Source organism: Arvicanthis niloticus, chromosome 16 (genome assembly GCF_011762505.2).
Source record: "Arvicanthis niloticus isolate mArvNil1 chromosome 16, mArvNil1.pat.X, whole genome shotgun sequence".
In the NCBI taxonomy this organism is placed as follows: Eukaryota; Metazoa; Chordata; class Mammalia; order Rodentia; family Muridae; genus Arvicanthis; species Arvicanthis niloticus.
Genome location: NC_047673.1, coordinates 55,387,641 through 55,406,712, shown reverse-complemented (window position 1 = coordinate 55,406,712; position 19,072 = coordinate 55,387,641). Strand labels below are relative to the sequence as shown.

General features: G+C 37.7%; 1 protein-coding gene and 1 pseudogene across 14 annotated transcripts in view; both read right to left on the bottom strand.

Annotated features, from left to right (window-relative positions):
- Positions 1-19,072, bottom strand: part of Marchf1 (membrane associated ring-CH-type finger 1) — a 737,296-nt gene that overhangs the window by 250,182 nt on the left and 468,042 nt on the right. The window lies entirely within an intron of this gene.
- On the bottom strand, positions 3,691-4,415 carry LOC117721539 (E3 ubiquitin-protein ligase RNF4 pseudogene; annotated as a pseudogene).

Genomic DNA, 19,072 nt, shown 5'->3' with positions numbered 1-19,072 from the left:
AGAGAGACAGAGGTGGGACTTTAAGATTAGCTGGAAAGGCAACAGAGAGAAAAGAAGGAGGTAGAACTGGTAAAGGAATAAGATCTGCTGGGCAAAGGAATAAGATCCAGGCTTGAGAGCTGCAGAAGAGAGTGTATCAATCAAGTAAGAGCCTGGGAAGAATGGCCCTGGCCTCTGCCACCTCCCCACTGGGTCTAGGGTAACAAAAATAGAATATAGATTTTAGTAATAGCTCAGGAGTATTGGAGGGGAGGTGTTAACAATGTGGATGTTTGGGAGTAACCCAGTCATTGAGATATTTAAAGCATATTTAAATATAAGTTTGCATGTGTGTGTCTTTTGTTCAGGAATTCAGAACATTGGGGCGGGTAGTCAGGAACTTGCGCCAGCGCCTCCACCAGGGCGATTTGAGTAGCGTTAATCGAATATAGAAACAACAGACTGAAAAAGAAATTAAGAGAATACCACCTTATAAAATAGCCTCAAAAATATTAACTCTCATGGAATAACTCTAAATGAGTAAGTGAATGATTTGTATAATAAACACTTTCGGATATCAAAGAAATAAGATGGAAAGACCTCCCATCCTCAGGAATCAGTAGGATTAATATAGTAAAGATGGCCTTGCTGTCAAAAGCAATCTCCATAAAAATTCCAACCTAATTCTTCACAGAATTTGAAACAACAATTTTCAGTTTCATATTAAAACAAACAGAAAACCATAACAAACCCAGGATAGTTAAAATGCCCTTAAATAATAATAATAATAATAATAATAATAATAATAATAATAATAATAACAATAATAAACCTGCAGGAGGTGATAATGCCCCCAGTCTCAAATTGTGCTGCTAAATTATAAAAAGTGCATGCTATTGGCACAAAACCAGATATGATCGATAGAACAGAATAGAAGACCCAGAAAAAAGTCCAAACATCTATTAATGTCTGATTTTTTTTGGTTCAAATTGTTTTATTTCTATCATTAATACTAGTCCAAAACAGACTGATACCCATAAGTATAGTTTAAATGTAACAAAGAAAAGGGTTTAACTATATACATTAAGGAAAAAGGAAAGAAAATCTTTTCTATACCATTTTCCTATTAATGTGTTGGGAGCTGACTTTTAGCAGAAAGCGGCTATCAGCTTTGCAACCATCTTGAGCCATATACCCTGACATGAGACTTGTATTACAACAGCCTACAACAGCTGAGCACACTCTGATAATCTTGGTTTAGATACCTTGGGTGTGTGAGATTAAAGGTGTGTGAGATTAAAGGTGTGTGACTTAAAGGTGTAACTTAGAGATCAGATTTAGAGACAAGACCTAAGGGCATGACTTAAAGGCATGACCTACAGGCACGGCTTAGAAGTGAGACATATAAAAGGCGAGAGGCAGACAGGAGAGTTCAGAACAATTAGGACAGTATTTGCAGAACAATTTGGAGTAACAGAGATTCAGACACTAGGAGTAGGAGTAGACATTAGACACTCGAAAGAGAACAAAAGGAGTACAACTAGGAACTAGATTGAGTACAACTAGGAACTAGGAACTAGGAACTCAAGACTTGGGACTTGGACTAGGAAGAGAGACTGAAGAATAAACGGGATTGAAACACACTCTGTCTGGTCTCCATTCTTCGAGTTAGTCCTCACTCTCTCTCTTGCTGAACCCTGACCCGCAGATCGGAGCGGCAGCTTGGGCCAGGAAACGGTGGCCGCCAAGTGTGGAGTGGAGAGGCCCACAACATTTTTGGACGCCCAAGTGGGCCAGCTTGGGCCGCAACATTTTTGGCCCCCAAACGTGGGCCAGCTCGGGCCCCAACATTAATGCAGTTTCTTATTAGAAGAACTAAACATATCTTTTTCTCAATTTAATTTTGGATGAAGTAATAGAACTCTTATGATCAAGTTCATATACAGTCTCTAAAGAGAAAACTAATTTTTAAGTGGGTGTCACCACTTGTACCAGTGAACTGGCTGTATGGCTGTCTTGTCTCTTTGAAGTCTGGCTATCGTTAGAACTAACAAGACCAAGTCCATGAGGCCCATAGGGAGCTCAATGGCTGTGACATCCAAATGGAAGGGCACATACCATACATCACGATGATGAGAGTTAATGCTCTTACCCTCTGAGTCCATGTAAAAAAACATATTACTCTCATTCAAACTAACTGAAGTCAAACAGTTAAAAAGTCAGAATGAAGAATAAAACTATTTTTTTTTTTCACATAGAGGAGGGACACTCCTTCAGCTCCATTTAAAGTGAGTTCTGTGCTGACTCCCTGCTCCTTCAGAACAGTAAACTGAAAGGCAGTTACTGCTAGCAAAGCTCCAGGGGTCCCTTTCCCACCTCAAAGATGTTTCACACAAAAAAACCTCTTGGTTTGGCTTGAAGCCCTCTGAGGAAGTAATCTGGAGGTGGAGGCAGGCTGGCATTCAAGGCCTATCCTCTACAAGCCATCCTGTGCCTAGTGTCCCCAGGGGCAATTTACCACTTCAACTATCTCTGAGAGCACCTGAGGCTCCCACACATATAGAGTGGAGCAGAGATTGTTATATGGTCCCACTGGGAGGAAGAGGCACTGTGCTTTGCAGACCAAAACCTATTGAGCAGTCAAAAGTCCAGAGGACCAAAGCTCAACTGGCTAGAAGAGGAGCTTTGGAACTATCCATCTATTCAAGGGCTGTGGGAAAGCCAGGGCAGTAGTAGGTTGAGTAGGGCAACAGCTCTGAAATATGGGCAACAGTGACTTGGGCAAAAGCATGAAAAAGTGAACAGCTGATAAGGCCATTGTTACTGCTACCACCTCTTGATATCTATCTAGACAACACAGGACACATCTTAGCAGAAAAGAGAGGACACTCAAACACTTGCTTGTCCGATTATCCTGAATGTGCTGTGCCAGGCAGAGGACATTGGAGCATGGGTAGGGTTCCTGAGAACAGTTGGTGAACAGAGATGGGGTGGGATGGGCACTGCTCCCATAGGCAACACTGGGCTGAGGATACTAGCAGTGCTACATCCTCCAGATGCTGAAGAGCAGGTGAAGAACGGCTTTATTGCACTTTCTCATTCTTAGGAAACAGGATTGCCCTGCAGAGTCTCTGGATTTGCAAAAAACACTGCACATCAATGATAAGTTTCAGGCAGAATCATAGGGGACCTCTGCTCTCATGGGAAGGATAACTAAAGTCCACCAGCTAGGCTTTTCATGGGCAGCCTATGTACTGGTTTATGTACTGGTATTTTTAGGCTATTTGGACTGTCTGGCCAGGTCACTGTTTGGCAGGCAGAATAGCTAACTGGCAGGTGCCTTGGGAAGATTCTGTACCCACAAGAGCTGGGACAGACTTTCCCAACAGGGAAACTTCTTGGCCAGTGTAAGTTCTATAGAGGCTGGGGCCACGATGCTCAACTCCAATATGCCTGACTCCTTTTTTCCTACTCTGGGCTCAGACCACCCAGAGGGGCAGAGATGTTGATCTGATCTGGGAGAATCCCTGAATCATGCTCCAAAGCATCACTCTGGAGATAACAAAAGAGTTGGAAAACAAAAGACCAGTTTTACATCAGACATTGATTTGTAAAAGTCTTTTTGTGCTTAGGAAACTGGAGGCAGATATGGTGCAGAAAAGCGAGCCTGGCTATCTGTCCATTGATCTATTCTGAGCAGTGGTGAACATTTCACATATAAATGAGGTGGTATCCTTTATGGTTGATCTTCTTCCTACAAGTTGGTCAAGTTTTAGCATTCTTAAAGGAATCATAGAGGGACTGGCTACAGAAGACATGGCCACATTCTGTAGAAACAATGAGATGCCCATTCTGCACAATCTCAGAGTATCCATCCATGCAGATAGGACAACTGACAGTACCCTTGGTCCTGAGTCCAGTAGCTCTGTCATCCATGGTGCTTCAAGGAGTATGGGTAGTCATGTACACATCTTTGTCCCTAGACAGTTCCTCATCATCACTGCTCACCACACAGCTGTCAGCATGGTCTTGGCGCAACCTCCTCCCATTTCTCCTTGGCCTTCTTCTTTTTTCAACAATCATAACAGAGTCATTGTGAGTCACCCCACAACCTCAGGCTCTAAAGATTCACAGGTAAGGTCCATGATTTCATCTCCAAGAGTTTCCACAAGTTCTATGGGTTCTGCTTCCAAGGAAATCTCAGGGGTTGAAGTTGTTTCCTGAGTTTGCTTCTGGGTTTGTCTAGAATTTACGGTTCCACCACGCAGCTTTCTCTGGGGATTTCTTGTACTCATTGTGCTCTTGGCTTCAATCCACAGAAAAGGAAGTGATCTACACAAGGTTTACGGTGTGGCAGAACGTTCTCAATCTCTCATGCCCACTGAATGCTCATCCTGTGGTTTACAAATTGGAGCCAACTAGATGTCCAGTATTTCCAAATTTTGGAGCTGGTGCTATCAACCAGAGGATGCCTGGGCCAATGCTCTCGAGCAAGGACATACCTACTCCAGCAGCAGCTGAGGAGATCTGCTCAAGCAAGACTCCCTAATGTCTGATTTTAATAAAATGACTATAAATACACATGGGAAAACCACATCTTCAATAAATGCTCATCAAACTGGGTGTCTACATGTAGAAGAATGCAAATAGATCCCTATTACCTTGCATAAAACTCAATTCCAAATGGTTGCAGGACCTCAACATAAGACTGCATCTGTAGAATATGATAGAACAGAAAATGGGAAAGAGTTTTGGCATGGGAGACAACTTCCTTAACAGAACACCAATATCACAGACACTATGATCAACAATTTGAAAATGATACATTATGAAACTGAAAAGCCTCAGTATGTCAAAGGACACCATTATCCAGATAAAGGAGCAGTCTACAGGATGGGAGAAGAATGTTTTTTATTAACCACACATCTGAGAGAGGGATAATATCCAAAATATATAAAAAAATCAAAAAATAAATAACTCAATTAAAAATGGGGTACAGATGTAAAAATAATTCTCAATAGAGGAATCTCAAATGACTGAGAAGCACCTCAAGAAATGTTAAACATATTTAGCCATCAGGGAAATGCAAATCAAAACAACTCTGAGATTCCATCTTATACCTGTCAGAATGGCTAAGATTAATATAACAAGTGGCAGCTGATGAGGATGTGGAGCAAGGGGAACTCTCCTCCATTGCTGGTGGGAGTGCAAATCTGCACATCCACTACGGAAATCATGTGGTAGTTTCTCAGGGAGATGGGAATTGATCTGCTTCAAGATTCAGCTGTACCACTTTTGGGCAAATACCCAAAGTACACTTACTCCTACCACAAGGACACTTGTTTGATTAAATGTTCATTGCTATTTTCATAATAACCAGAAATTTGAACTAATCTGGCTATCCATCAACAGATGGATGGATAAAGAAAATGTGGTACATTGTACAACAAAATATCACTAAGCCATTCAAAAATGCATCATGGAATTTGTAGGTAAATGGATGAAGGTAAGAAAATAAAAAATAAAATCATCCTTATGTAACCCAGACCCAGAAAGACAAACATGCTATGTATTCACACACACACACACACACACACACACACACACACACACACACTACAGAGACTTACATATGGAACACTCAGCCCTAAATGGAATGTCTCTCTTTCTTCCCCTTAGGGCTCAGGGAATTCTTTGGAAGAGTAGGCAGAGAGTATGAGGCCATAGATGTGGAGAACAAAAGGAAACAGCACAGTGACACACAGATGAATTCAGAGAGACTGTGGCAGAATGCACAGGGCCTCTAGGGGTCTACACTAGATGGGGTATAGAGTTAAGAAGAGAAGTGAATACATGTTCCGTCTCTAACTTAGAAGCTAGTTTCAATTGATAACCATTTTTAAAGGTAAAATTAGTTTTCTCTAAGGGGAGTCTCACTGGGGAAAGAAACCACACTAAGCTTTTATGTGTAGGGTACATGCTCAATGGTTGATTGCTAAGATAAAAGGAATTCAACAGCGTCTTTGGAGATTCTTTCTCTCATAATGTTTCAGGGTACTTTCTTTTTCCTTTCTTTTTTCTCTTATCTTTCTCTCTTGCCTTTTCTTTTCTTTTCTCTCTCTTTCTTCTACATGACAGGTCCTTTGCAAATATATTATGGCTTACAGTTCTGTGTTTTTACCAGATTTTTCTTTGTATGAACGAATGGGTATGGGTATCAACATTTGTATATGTTTCCTGTGCATTTTCTTTGTCTTTTTTTCATTTGTCTGTCTTGTCCAGTTCTGACTTATTTGACTTTGTGTTATGCTGTTTTAAAATTTTTCTTGTATTATTATTTCTTAGATGCTTGTTTGTTTTCTAAGGAGAGACAGAAATGGCGGTGGGGGTGAGGGTTGGATGTGGAGTATGGATCTAGTTGGGAAGCGAGGTGGGAGGAACTAGAAGTTGGGAGAAGAGAAACTGTAATCACATTACATTGTACTAAACATATATCTCCAGTAAAAGAACAAAAAAGAAAACACACCTTTTTGGGGGAAATGTTAATGATCCCGACTTTGAAATGAAACTAAAGTTATTTACTCTTAAGACTTAAGAATTAGCCAGTGGTGGTGGCACAGGCCTTGAATCCCAGCACTTAGGAGGCAGAAGCAGGTGAATGTTTGAGTCTGATGCCAGCCTGGCCTATAAAGTAAGTTTGAGGATAGCCAGAGTAATACTGTTTTCCAGGCATGGGAGCTTGAACCTCACATGCTTTCACTGGCTTCATGCCTTTTATCATCCTTTCTACAATACTGTACTGACAAATTCATAATTAACAAATGTCTTATTGCCAATAATGTTTGTAGTAACAACAAAGTAGAAATGATCTGGGTACCTCAAGTAGCTTTTTTGTTTAATAAAGTTGGGACATACTTATTTGAAAATAAGACTACTTATTACAACACTAGCAATAAAAGATTGCCAATGAGCCGGGCAGTGGTGGCACACGCCTTTAATCCCAGCACTTGGGAGGCAGAGGCAGGTGGATTTCTGAGTTCGAGGCCAGACTGGTCTACAGAGTGAGTCCAGAACAGCCAGGACTACACAGAGAAACCCTGTCTTGGAAAAACCAAAAAAAAAAAAAAAAGAAAAAGAAAGAAAGAAAGATTGCCAATGAATTCAGTCTGGGTGTGTTGGCACACACCTTTGATCCCAGCACTCAGGAGGCTGAGGCATGTGGATCTCTGAGTTCCAGGCCAGCCTGGTCTACATAGTAAGTTCCAGGACAGCCAGGATGATTATACAGAAAGACCTTGTCAAAAAACAAAAAACAAACAAACAAGCAACAACAAACAAATGTATTCATGGCAACACTTCTATTTCAATTTTAAGAACAAATAGGAGCACTTTGCCTAAAGGCCTTTCTTCCCCAGCTCAGTAGAAAGATATAGACACATAGTGGAAATTAATTAGCAAAAATTTTACTTTTTTGGCAGTGAAATTGGATATCAGTTTTTATTGTTTTTTTTTGAGTTTACTGTGTCCCTATATTTTCAAATTACATATTAAATTTTTTATTATTCATTATTCTTATTTGAAAATTTTGATGTTTAATGTTTTTTCTACTAATATCTTTGAAATGCTTTGTTGCAGAATGACAGAGTATTGGCTTTAATGGCTCTTGGAAATTACAGTGAATGCCATGTTTTTTCCTTGTCCTCTCTTCCTTCTTTCTAGCATACATTTCCTGCACTGTTAGCCATCAGTCTTGATGTTTTTTTTTTTCCACACAGAATATTGAGAGGAAGAAAATGACATGTGCAGATACGAAGTGACATTATTTTCTTTCCAACTGGGTAATGTAATTACAGCAGAACCCAGGGCTCACCCAAATCCAGTATTAACTGCCATCAACATAAATCAGACATCCATCTTACTAATCACACACCATCTAAGCATCCCTTCTCCACGGCAACTCCCTGTTTTCCCTAGATAAGCCCTTCTTACTCAAGTCCACAGTTGGTGACGCTGCCCCATTTTGACTGACCCAGTTGAATGCATGCATGTTCTGCAGCCCAAATTGAAATGCTTCACCTGAAGTTAAATTTCAGTTAAACATACATATAAATACTTTGTCAGTGTATAGTTTTGAAATGGACATTGGCTCACAAACATGTATTTTTAAGGTTAGAAATGAGTGGTGAAGGGAAGAACACATAAACATGTGTGTGGAGTTCATTCTCATGGTTGGAGGGAAATAAGACGTGTTGCTTGGTGGCCGGTGGGAGCAGAATGTCTAATCCATGTGCTTAAGAGCTGAGGCCTCAAAACTGGTCCCACCACTGTGACCTCATCCTAGACACACCAACAGTGTCTCCTCAGAGAGGAGGTGAGAATTTATTGTATAATTCTTGGAACTTTTCTCCACCACAATCCTTTCAGAGCTTTAAAAATAATAGTCCCTAACTCACTAGCAATGTCAAAAATTATTAGTAAGAAATACATTTTACAATATTAATACTATTTTAAAGTTTTACCTTGTGTTTTGTTTTGTTTGTTTGCTTGCTTGCTTAACAGCATTATTTATAAAGTAGCAGCACAAGTTTTTATCCTCTAAGAGCCACATGTGCTACTTCTCTGAGACTTCCCTTTCCTGAAAAAGTTATTGGGTAAATTTATTTATCCTTTTCTGGCTTCTGGCTTAATAAGTTTTCTATGGCTACCTGATCCCCGAAAGTCTTCACATTCTATTAAAAAAATAATTTTATGTTTGTATAAAGAAAATTAGAAATAAAAATAGAATTAAAGCTTTCTTCCTAAAAATTAAAATTAAGAAAATTAAAATATGAATTTAAGTATGATTAAAAATATTGGAAGTGTTCGGGTTTTAAATAAATTTCTTCACTATCTTTCACTGTTTTAGGAGAATATCAACATAACATAGGAACCAGTTGTATAGTAATTTTACTGATACTTAAGAACTCATTTTCAAGTATTCTTCTTCCACTGCAGAAAGCCTCAGTCAACCATTAAGACATAGTGACTTCGTACAGCTTAGTGCGATGGAGTGGTGGCAAACATCACTGTTCAAATAAGCATTATAGACTAAGTATTCCGCATTAGCTCAGGGAGATGAGGCCATCGTGGTTCATGGACTACGGAAATTATTAACATCAGAGACTGTGGATTCAGGAATTGCCCACTTACCAATGCATGAAGCTACATAGATTAGTCATTGGTGGGTTATGCTTCTAACACAGCTGAGGTGGTTTCTAGGACCACTTGCTTCTACTTTCAAGGGAAAAGCATCCACAGACTGTAGCTTCATAGTGGCCTGACGGTTGTCTTTGTAACCTTGAGTTAACTCAAAGAACTTTCTCAGTAGTGAAGTGTGATCTTGCTGAAAGTCCTGCTTGACAAAATGAAAGGTCCGGGGCACACAGATACAATGCAGGTGTTTTGTGTGGTCAGCACCCCAGCTGTTCCTGTGTTTGTCTGACTCCTTCCAATTCAATCCTCTCTTAAATTCTTTTCATTTCTTTGTATGTTGATATCATCTTTCATTTCTGCTGTTACTTCATTATTCTTATCGGAAACATGCAGATAAGTATTGTCTGTAAACTCTCTGTTAGTATGCCAACTCTTGTAGAAGAATTTTTAGAGGAATTTCAACTAATACAACTAAAAGTAAGTGTACAAGTTCTACAAACTTTCTTTTACTTGTTCAAAAGATACAGAAACTAAAATTAAATTGTATTAACTTATAAATGAACACACTTTATTTAATTTCTATATGGAAGGTTCTAAATATTAAGCACTTTCATCAAAAGTAAACACATATGCTAACTAAATTTATTTGTTCCCTAGAGACCAATAAGTAACGCAGTTGAAAATTTATTATAGCATGAGTACATGTGAATAGCTGCATCTTATATAGGATAATGAAAGTTTGTTGTGGAATAGAAATAATAACGGATTCAAAGTCTGCTTCTGTGCAAAACTATAGGACTTGACATAGCTGCATTATTTTCTAGAAGTCTTCTTTTGTCTCAAATCCATTATTGCATGAATTAAATTGTCTTAAAATTTTATAATAGCATGAACTGACATATCATTCAAGAAATGTATTATCATTGTATATAATTTAGACAATTTATACAAACTGAAGATCTTTTCCCATTGATGTCTAAATTAAGTATTAGTGTGTTTATGTTAGCATATTTTATTTTCAAAATTAGGATAGAAAGAGGATTTCTAATTTGATACATATTTATAAGAATAAAATGTCTTTGGCTTATTCATCCAGAAAGTAAAGAAAGTAGCAATGAGAACACAAGCAAGGAAAGAATTGACATTTTACCTTAAATAAGTTTAGGAATTTGCTATAATTATTATAAATCCATACTTCCTAGTGTCCCATTCAAAGACTTAACACCTTCTTCAGCAGACTCAAGTAACAACAAATACATGCATTATTTATAAAGAAAATAGTACTTTATTTGTAAGTGAAACAATAAAATTTTGAAAGAAGCCTACTTTGTGGATGAAAAGTCACCACATAAAATGAAAGATAAAGAAATGTTGCTGGGTGTCTGGTATGATCTAAGTCCTGCCATGGGTAAGCCATATAATTCCTTTAAATCCACAAAGCAAACCTTCATAGGTATTGCTTGCCATGCTTTAGAGACCTAGCGAATAGAATTGGTTTTGGAATTTCACCTAGCCACTCACAGAGGACCCGGAATTCCAGCCTTGGTGCTTCAGGTACAGATCGAATACACATTCTGCTTAGATGGCTTTGCTTTTTTTTTTTTTTTTTAATTCTATACAGTAAGAATCTTCTTCAAAGGCATCAAAATTTTTAGGAACATTTACATTTCCAAGGGTTTCAATATGTTCAATGCCTAATTTATGCAGTGTCTCCAAAAACATTGAGGTATTTTAAGAAATGCTCTTGAAAGTAGTTGTGCTTTCCTCCCAGAAAAATTACAGCAGCTAAACATTTAATAATTAATTCAAAATATGTGGGGAAGCAAGCGAATGGTATGGGCATGAAGCATCCTGTCTCTATTTTAAAGATGTTGACTCCTTGTATTTTCCATTCTTGTGGCTGGAAAAGAGTAAGCGTAACTCCAAGAATCATGTTAAAGAGGCAAGCACATGTATTTACCAAGAATAAAGTACTAAACATTATCTCTCTGGGTGGCCAGATAAGAGGATATCCCAGCTACAGATTGCACTCAGAGCAGCTTCATTTCAACTAAATGAACAATCAAACAGTATTTCTAAAAAGAGTGTCTGCAGCTTGGGCAATAACTGTAAAATTAAGAAGTCAGTGGGACCAGATGTTTGTAATTACATTGAAACTGCATAGAAGGCACTGAAAAATTCGTGGAGAAAGGGAATAAGACTGGAGGCTGGTCAATAGGCAGAGGATTATTTTCCAGACGGTCCTACGTGATTTTCTTTTAGGGAAATCGTTATCATGAATTACATTGATTTTTTTCAAGGAATCATTTATGCCATTTCAGATAAGTGAAATGATACTTAAAATAGCTTTTAAAATACCATGTAGTTAAGCAAAGCTCCATATTTCCACCCATTTCCCTTTCTTCACTGGATACTATCCTAACATCCTGAATGAGCCTCATAATAATAACTTTTATTACTAACCTATTTTAGAATTAATTTATGTAAGTGTTTCTTTGGTATTCCTTTTGCATTTGGCTGAATTCTAAGAGGAATGCACTTATATAATTCAAGCAATGGCACTGTAAGATAAGCCTACTGTTACCACATCTCCATGTAACGGGAACACTGGCTCTCAAGAGAAGTGTGGAACATGCACAGATTTGTATAACAACGTAACAGAGCTGGGATCTCAATTTGGAATCTGCTTTCCAAGCTATGCCCTACCAAACACACACACACACACACACACACACACACACACACACACACACACACACAGAGCCTAACCTCTACAAGAGCATGAAAAATTCTTTGGTGTTGAGAAATTGTCCCATACTATCTACATACCTCCTCTTAAGCTTCCTGGGAGCTATGACGACATTTACTTGACAAATGTAAAGACTGAGTATAGTAAGCTGTCCCAAATTCAGTCAAGGCCACAGCAACTTTGTACTAAACACAGACTCTGATCTTATTTTCATGAACTTGATTTCATCAGCTATCTACCTCTTCTTGCTTTGCCACTTTCTTCTGTATATTTTCTTTTTACTCCTTTTTTTTCCCTTTTGTTTTTATAGTGTCTCAATGTATATTGTAGGCTGGCCCAAAACTCATTGGGTAGTCCAGTCTGGCCTCAAAATCAAAATAATCCTCCTGCCTCCTTCATGAGTACTAGAATTTTAAGTATGAGTGCCTCCCCTCCTGCTACTTGAAGACCATCTGTTATTTCACATTAGGTACATAGCATCAAATGCAAGAATATTTGCTAATATTGAAAGTGATAGACAAAAGTTCAATAATTACAGTTATTCTAAATCACCACAAAATCAAGCTAGTGGTAGCATGTAAGCTTTGTTATCCTTTGGCATGGGTATGTTTCTGACGTCACAGTTTTATATACTTACCCACTGTTGAATTGTTCCCAAACTCAGTAATAACTTGCATTATACAATTTTAAGCCATGCTTCATAAGCTATTGCAATGAAGGGCATTTTTTAGTAGAACAGCACCTGTATGTGCATTCCAAATAAAAATAAAGTGTATGGCTGGAGATTTTGGCTTAGAGATTAAGAGCAGTTACTATTTTGCCAAAGGATCTGGGTTCAGTAAACGTTTCATGAGGTGAATGCCTACAGTTTTGCGGATCCAGATCCTCCCCTGAGCCCCTGGGCACTGAGCACATGTATACTTGCAGAAACCAACATATATACATAAAATAAAAATAAATCTTAAAGAAAGTCCTAGGAAACGGAGAAACTTCTCAGTAAGCAACATGTTTCTGTACAATCATAGGAACCTGAGTTCAGATCCCAGACCCACATCAACCCTCAGATGTCATAGTTCCCACCTGAAACCTAGGCGTCAGTAGGCAGTGGCAGTATTTGTCAAGCTGAGCTGTTGAACTCTAGAAACAGTGAGAGATCCTGTCTTTAAAAAAAATGCAATGGAAATTGGGTGGAAGAGATACCTAACACCAACCTCTGGACTCCACATGTATGTGTGTATATGTAAACATGTATCACCATACATTTATATTAACAAGCAAAAATTAAACATTTAACAAGCCAGCAGGTGAAGCTATATAGATCCATCATGTAGTATATAGTATAGATACATTAACATGCTTAAAACACACACACACACACACACACACACACACACATATATATATAAGTATATATATACACACACACATGTCTATATACAATGCAGGATGACCAACTCAAGCCAGTTTACTTCATGTAGCTATCACATCTCTGAATAGAACCCTAGCATCAAGGTGTGCTCACTGATAAAAGAGGGTTTTACAGACCTCTCACCTTCTAATTTTATTGCCCTAAATTCAGAAAAGTTGACATCATGAATTTCATATTATTTCTTTCTCTTTATTTATTCTATCAATAAATTTCTAAATGGATTTTAGTCTGTGCAGATAATATCTCTACTGAGCTACTGACATAGCTCCTGCTCATTCTACCCACATTTATTGTTGTCTTTATTCTCCTAAACATCTCACTAAAATTTAATACAATGTGATCTCAAGAGCTACCTACTTAAAATTCCTTACAATAAAAATAAAATAAAATAAAAATAAAAATAAAAATAAAATAAAATAAAATAAAGACCATTAGCCAAGGCTGTGTTATCCAGCCTTGTCTTTTCCTCTTGCTTCATCTTGAGCTCTCTTTATCAGTTCCCTCAGCTTTAGTTCCAGGATCTCTCTAGAATTTCATATACACAACAAGCAGGTAAGCACATTCATGCCTGTTCCCATCAGTTTGATCATCATAGGCTATGCTTCCCTCTGTTCTTTCTGCAAATGACCTTTGAGATTCCCAAGTAACTATTCATTTCTTCATGGCTACTTTATATTCTAACTTGATGCATTTTTAGCATAATTACCACTTCTCTAATAATAACAAATTCAACTTTACCCTTTATGTATATTTGGGTATTTAATTAATTATTATTTTTCTAACTAAGCCATGAATTCAAGAACAACATTTTGCCAAAAGTTAAGTATAAGGTTGCCAGTAGCAACCATTACATAACTAATCTTTAGCATATTAAAACACAAAGCTATATAATCTCAATTATACAGGTGACAAAATTGTGGACTATAATCGCACTGTCATGATGAAATAGTTAAAGCATATTACAAATGAGAGAAAATTTAAAAGTCCAAAAATATAATTAATGTTCAGTATGAAAATTTTGTAGAATTAGAAAATAATTGTTTTAATGATTTTCAAATCCTAAACATTCTTCACGCTTTCAGTTTTATATATAAATTACTGTTGGGCTGGTGAGATAATTCAGCAGGCAATGGCACTTTTAGTGCTAAGTCTGACAAACTACATTTGATCCCCCTGGAACCTCATGATATTCAAGCTCTCCTCTGACCTCCAACTATATGACATGGCATGCAAGTGCACATGTGTACATATGGGCACACACACACACACACACACACACACACACACACACCCATGTAAAAACTGTCAAAAGATGACTACTTCCATAAAGTAATTTAAAGATTATAACAAAAGACCATAAAAATACAAGACTACATCTCCAAATTCCAAATTGATATCTTATAATCAAAGCCCTGGACAATAAGTGTCTTTCCTGAGCTCAAAAAACCTCATTATCATCCAGCCTCCATAGAAAATGATTACCTGTGGCCCATTCCTATAGCAAAATAGAGTGAGTTTCCTGCCATCCCTAAACCCCTTTATTGGTCACTGGCTTCAGATAGTCAAAGCTTGTGGGAGAATCAGAGGGTATTGATAGATAAAAATCAGTAAACTCATGATGTTTCATAGAATTTTATGCAAGTGTTAGGGACATGTGGCCTTTATTACCTTTTGAAACAATGTCCTTAACCTGAAAGTTCTTAGGAGTAAATAATTGGTCTCTTTATTCATATAGGAATGCCATAGATACATGGTTTGCAGTACCTTTTATGAACAACCTTCTCTGTGTTGGATTACATGATGCATTTATTTCAGGAAGAGCCAGCCCTCCTTGGCTTTCATTCTAAACATCATTGTACCTACAATTTCTTCTACTCTGATATATGCATGCACAACTGGGGAAATGTACGAGGCCAAATAAAGCCTGCTCTACTGCACTCTAGGTACTTGCCAACTGTCATGATTTGACTCTGAAATCTTCTGCACACACTGATGTGTTGGAACAGTAGTTTTTTTCCCTGATTGTTGAACCTTTGGGACCCATGCCTAAACTACCAGAAGTAGGTCATTGGAGATAAGCCTTGAAGATTATATCTGTTCCTAGTGCCAGCATGAACTGATCCGTGAGGATGTGAGCAAGCTGTGTTATAAGCTCCTGCTCACACGCCCTCCTCACTTTAGTGGTCCATTATCTGAGATCCACTCCAAACCAAGAATTATTCCCAACTGTTCTGTTCTATCTTCCATACTGGCAAGGACTGTATTTCATGTAGCGGCTGTAAGAGGTCCAGTTTTACTTCAGTTTGGGTATGGAGTTGTAGATGTTATAGAACATGGAACAGAATCTGTGACTCCTTCATGAACCATTCTATAGGAAATGTCAAGGGATCTCTGGTGCCAAGAACTTTAGCTTTAACTGTGGTTTCTGGCAAATCCCTGTTGGAAACTGTAGTGTTTAAGACTGCCACACCTTTACATGTTGCCTTTCCTTTCATAAACACTGTAAAGTCCTCAGTGCTACCAGCACAAATAGTGCTACATGTTCCCTGTAGTTTTAGGCCTCTTGTACTCACACTGATTACAAAACTGTTGGTAACTTAGCCTAGCAAGAGTCAGAAAGGTAAGAGTAATTTTCTTCATATTTCACACTTTTTCCTATTTCCAGATTAACTTACAACTCCAATATCCATATTAATTTACATTCATATTATGGGTTAGATAAACAATTATAACCTCAATTACTTTGTTAGGTATTTTATATGGAACATTTCACAGGTATACCAGCATGAGAAGTGTTGGATGCTTTAATAAATGAAGACCCAGTAGCTGAAAGTTTAAACAGTTGGTGCAGACCAACCAGATAGTTGATGTGTAGCTGAATTTTCACTCACATCTACTTGCCCTTAAATGCCTTGTTCGATTTGAAATCATTATACTGGCAGACAAACGGCTAATGGGGATTTTCACCGTTCTTTACAAGTTTTTGTACCCAAGGCTCAGTCTCCAGCATACTAGTGAGAGTGATTGAATTACAAACACTCTGACCTCATCAATAGAGTAAATCTACTTACAATTACCATTTAATGGGTTTGACGGATGAATTTGTCATCAACATGAGCACCCTCCCCTCTGCTTGCCTGCAGCCCCGTGGTACATGTCCTCTGCCACATGCTTCCACCTATTTGATGTCTTGCTTCAAGATGAGCCTCACATGTTTTACCATGGCAGGAACAACCCTGGACTGAAAGTTTGAAAATAAATTGGTCATTATAGTGCTTTGAAAAGGTTTGGTCCCCATAGACTCGTGTGTTTGAATATGCTTAGCGCAGACACTATGAGGAGGTGTGGCCTTGTTAGAGTAGGTGTGAACTTGTTGGAGAAAGTGTACCATTGTAGTGATGAGATTTGAGCCTCTCTATCTAGTTGCCTGGAAGATAGTCTTCTCCTGGCTGCCTTTGAAACAAGATGTAGAACTCTCAGTCTTCTCTTCAACACTATGTCTACCTACATGCTGCCATGCTTCCTGCTGTAATGATAATGGACTAACCCTCTGAGACTATAAGCCAGCCCCAGTGAAATGTTTGCTTTGGAAAGTGTTGCCTTAGATGGTGTTTCTTCATAGCAATGAAAACCCTAACTAAGACAATTCCCATTTTAAGTTGTTTATCGCAAGCATTTTGTCACAGCAGATGACAAAATGCTGATTTCCTTTCCTACAGATACACTAAGATGTAGGGGATTTAAGATAGTAATTGTCATTCAAAAGTCACAGCAAAAAGGGCTTTGCAGCCAAACTCAGGTTATCATCACATAGAAACCATTACTGTCATTTTAACAACCTAATAATCAGTGGTCTTAGATGAATAACTAAGCTCCCTCCCCATTCTCTGTTCCATCTTTAACACGGTCAGAGCATAAGTGTTGGTAAAGAGAAATGATCAACGAGACACTTGAAGCATTCCAAAAGAAAGTAACACAGAGAAACTTCATCACAAGAATAACGATTCTAATTGAGCCTTGTGAGAATTACATTTTGTTTTCCAAAATTTAATAAGTTCCCAATCAATGCACTTGGAGGTGAAATATTTTAAATTATGTCCATGAATTAGCAATAGAAAGAGAGAAAAGAAATTAAGCCAAGCCAGAGACAATAGGAAACATGGCATTTTTGAAATTTTTTTGTAAGAACAGAATCCCTTCAGGTAAATCTGTTTATCCAATTTCACAGTAGTATGAAGAGGAAAAATAGAACCAAACAATAATTTGAAAGAATGGGGGAAAACTAAAGGACAGAAACAAACCATCATGTTAGACTAAATTAATGCATTTAGTCCAATCTTGATAATTCCAATAAACTTCATAATATCATTATTCAATACTCACAGATACTAAAATTTTGACAGGGAGGAGTAGGGACAAGCTCAGTGGATAAAGTTCTTGCATATTTAAGCATGTCATTGAGTCAGTCTCCCAGACCTAAGTCTAATGTCTGGTGTGGTAGAGTAAGTTTATAACCTCAATTGGAGAAGTGGAGGTAGACACATCTGGTGCTAACTACTCTTAAGTGGAGAGCTCTAGGTTCAAGGAGAGACACTGTATCAAGAAGCAAGAGAGAAGCCTACTGAGTAATGATGGCTAAGTTTGAACTCTGGCCTACTCACAGGTGCATGCTGAGTTACATACCCCATGCAAACATAGTATTTTGATATATCAATAATATTCATTTTTTAGCAAGTCATGCTTTTCTTTTCCCCTTTCCCCTTATGGCCACAAATCTATCTATGTTTTCATGAGAATAATTATTATAGATACCGTACATAAATACAATAGGATATTAGCCATTCGGTGACTAACTTATTACACTTAACACAATGTCCTAATGTCTTCACTTGTATTGTTTTCTTTTTTTAAAGCCTAAATACTTTTCAATTACATATAGAATATATGTAATATGTCATATATAATGAAAATTTAAAATTTATTATTTTTACTTATTATTTTGATTATAATAATCATTTTTATTATTGTTTATTTGTGTGTGTCTGAGAGACTGACACACACATGCTGGGAGACAGACACAGAGAGAGAGAGAAACAGAGAGAGAAAGAGAGAGAGAGAGAGAGAGAGAGAGAGAGAGAGAGAGAGAGAGAGAAACAGGTACCCAAATGCCAAAGCTGCAGCAAGTGTTTGAAGGTCAGAAATCAACTCTAATAAGTGTCTCCTCATCCATGATGGGTTCTGGCACTGGCCACAGGTTATTCTGATGGGGTGCATGCATTTCTACCCACAGAGCTGCAGTGTCAGTTCCTACACGCTCATTTTCAATCTCCTCATCCTCTTGTAAGACATTGCGCCTGGTCTAGTTTGAACAATTCTTTTAAAATAATTGTTTCTAATTTTATAAATGCAATGTGAATTACATAGGAAGAAGGAAATGGTGCTGAAAACTAACAAAGTCTTGATATTCATTTGTTTTTTATGCCTATTGATATCATTTATGTATTTTTTCTTCATTTGTCAGTAAACCCCAAGGTATCACACATTATGGACACTAGTTATATATCTTTCCTTTATTCCCATAAAATGTAATGTAGCTGAAAAAACCCATTTACAGGAAATAAAACATTTTATTTAAGGGCACTCTCTTCCCAGCTGACTCTAGGTTCTTTTAAGGTAACAATAAAAACTAACCAACACACTTATCTTTTATATACACATTTTTT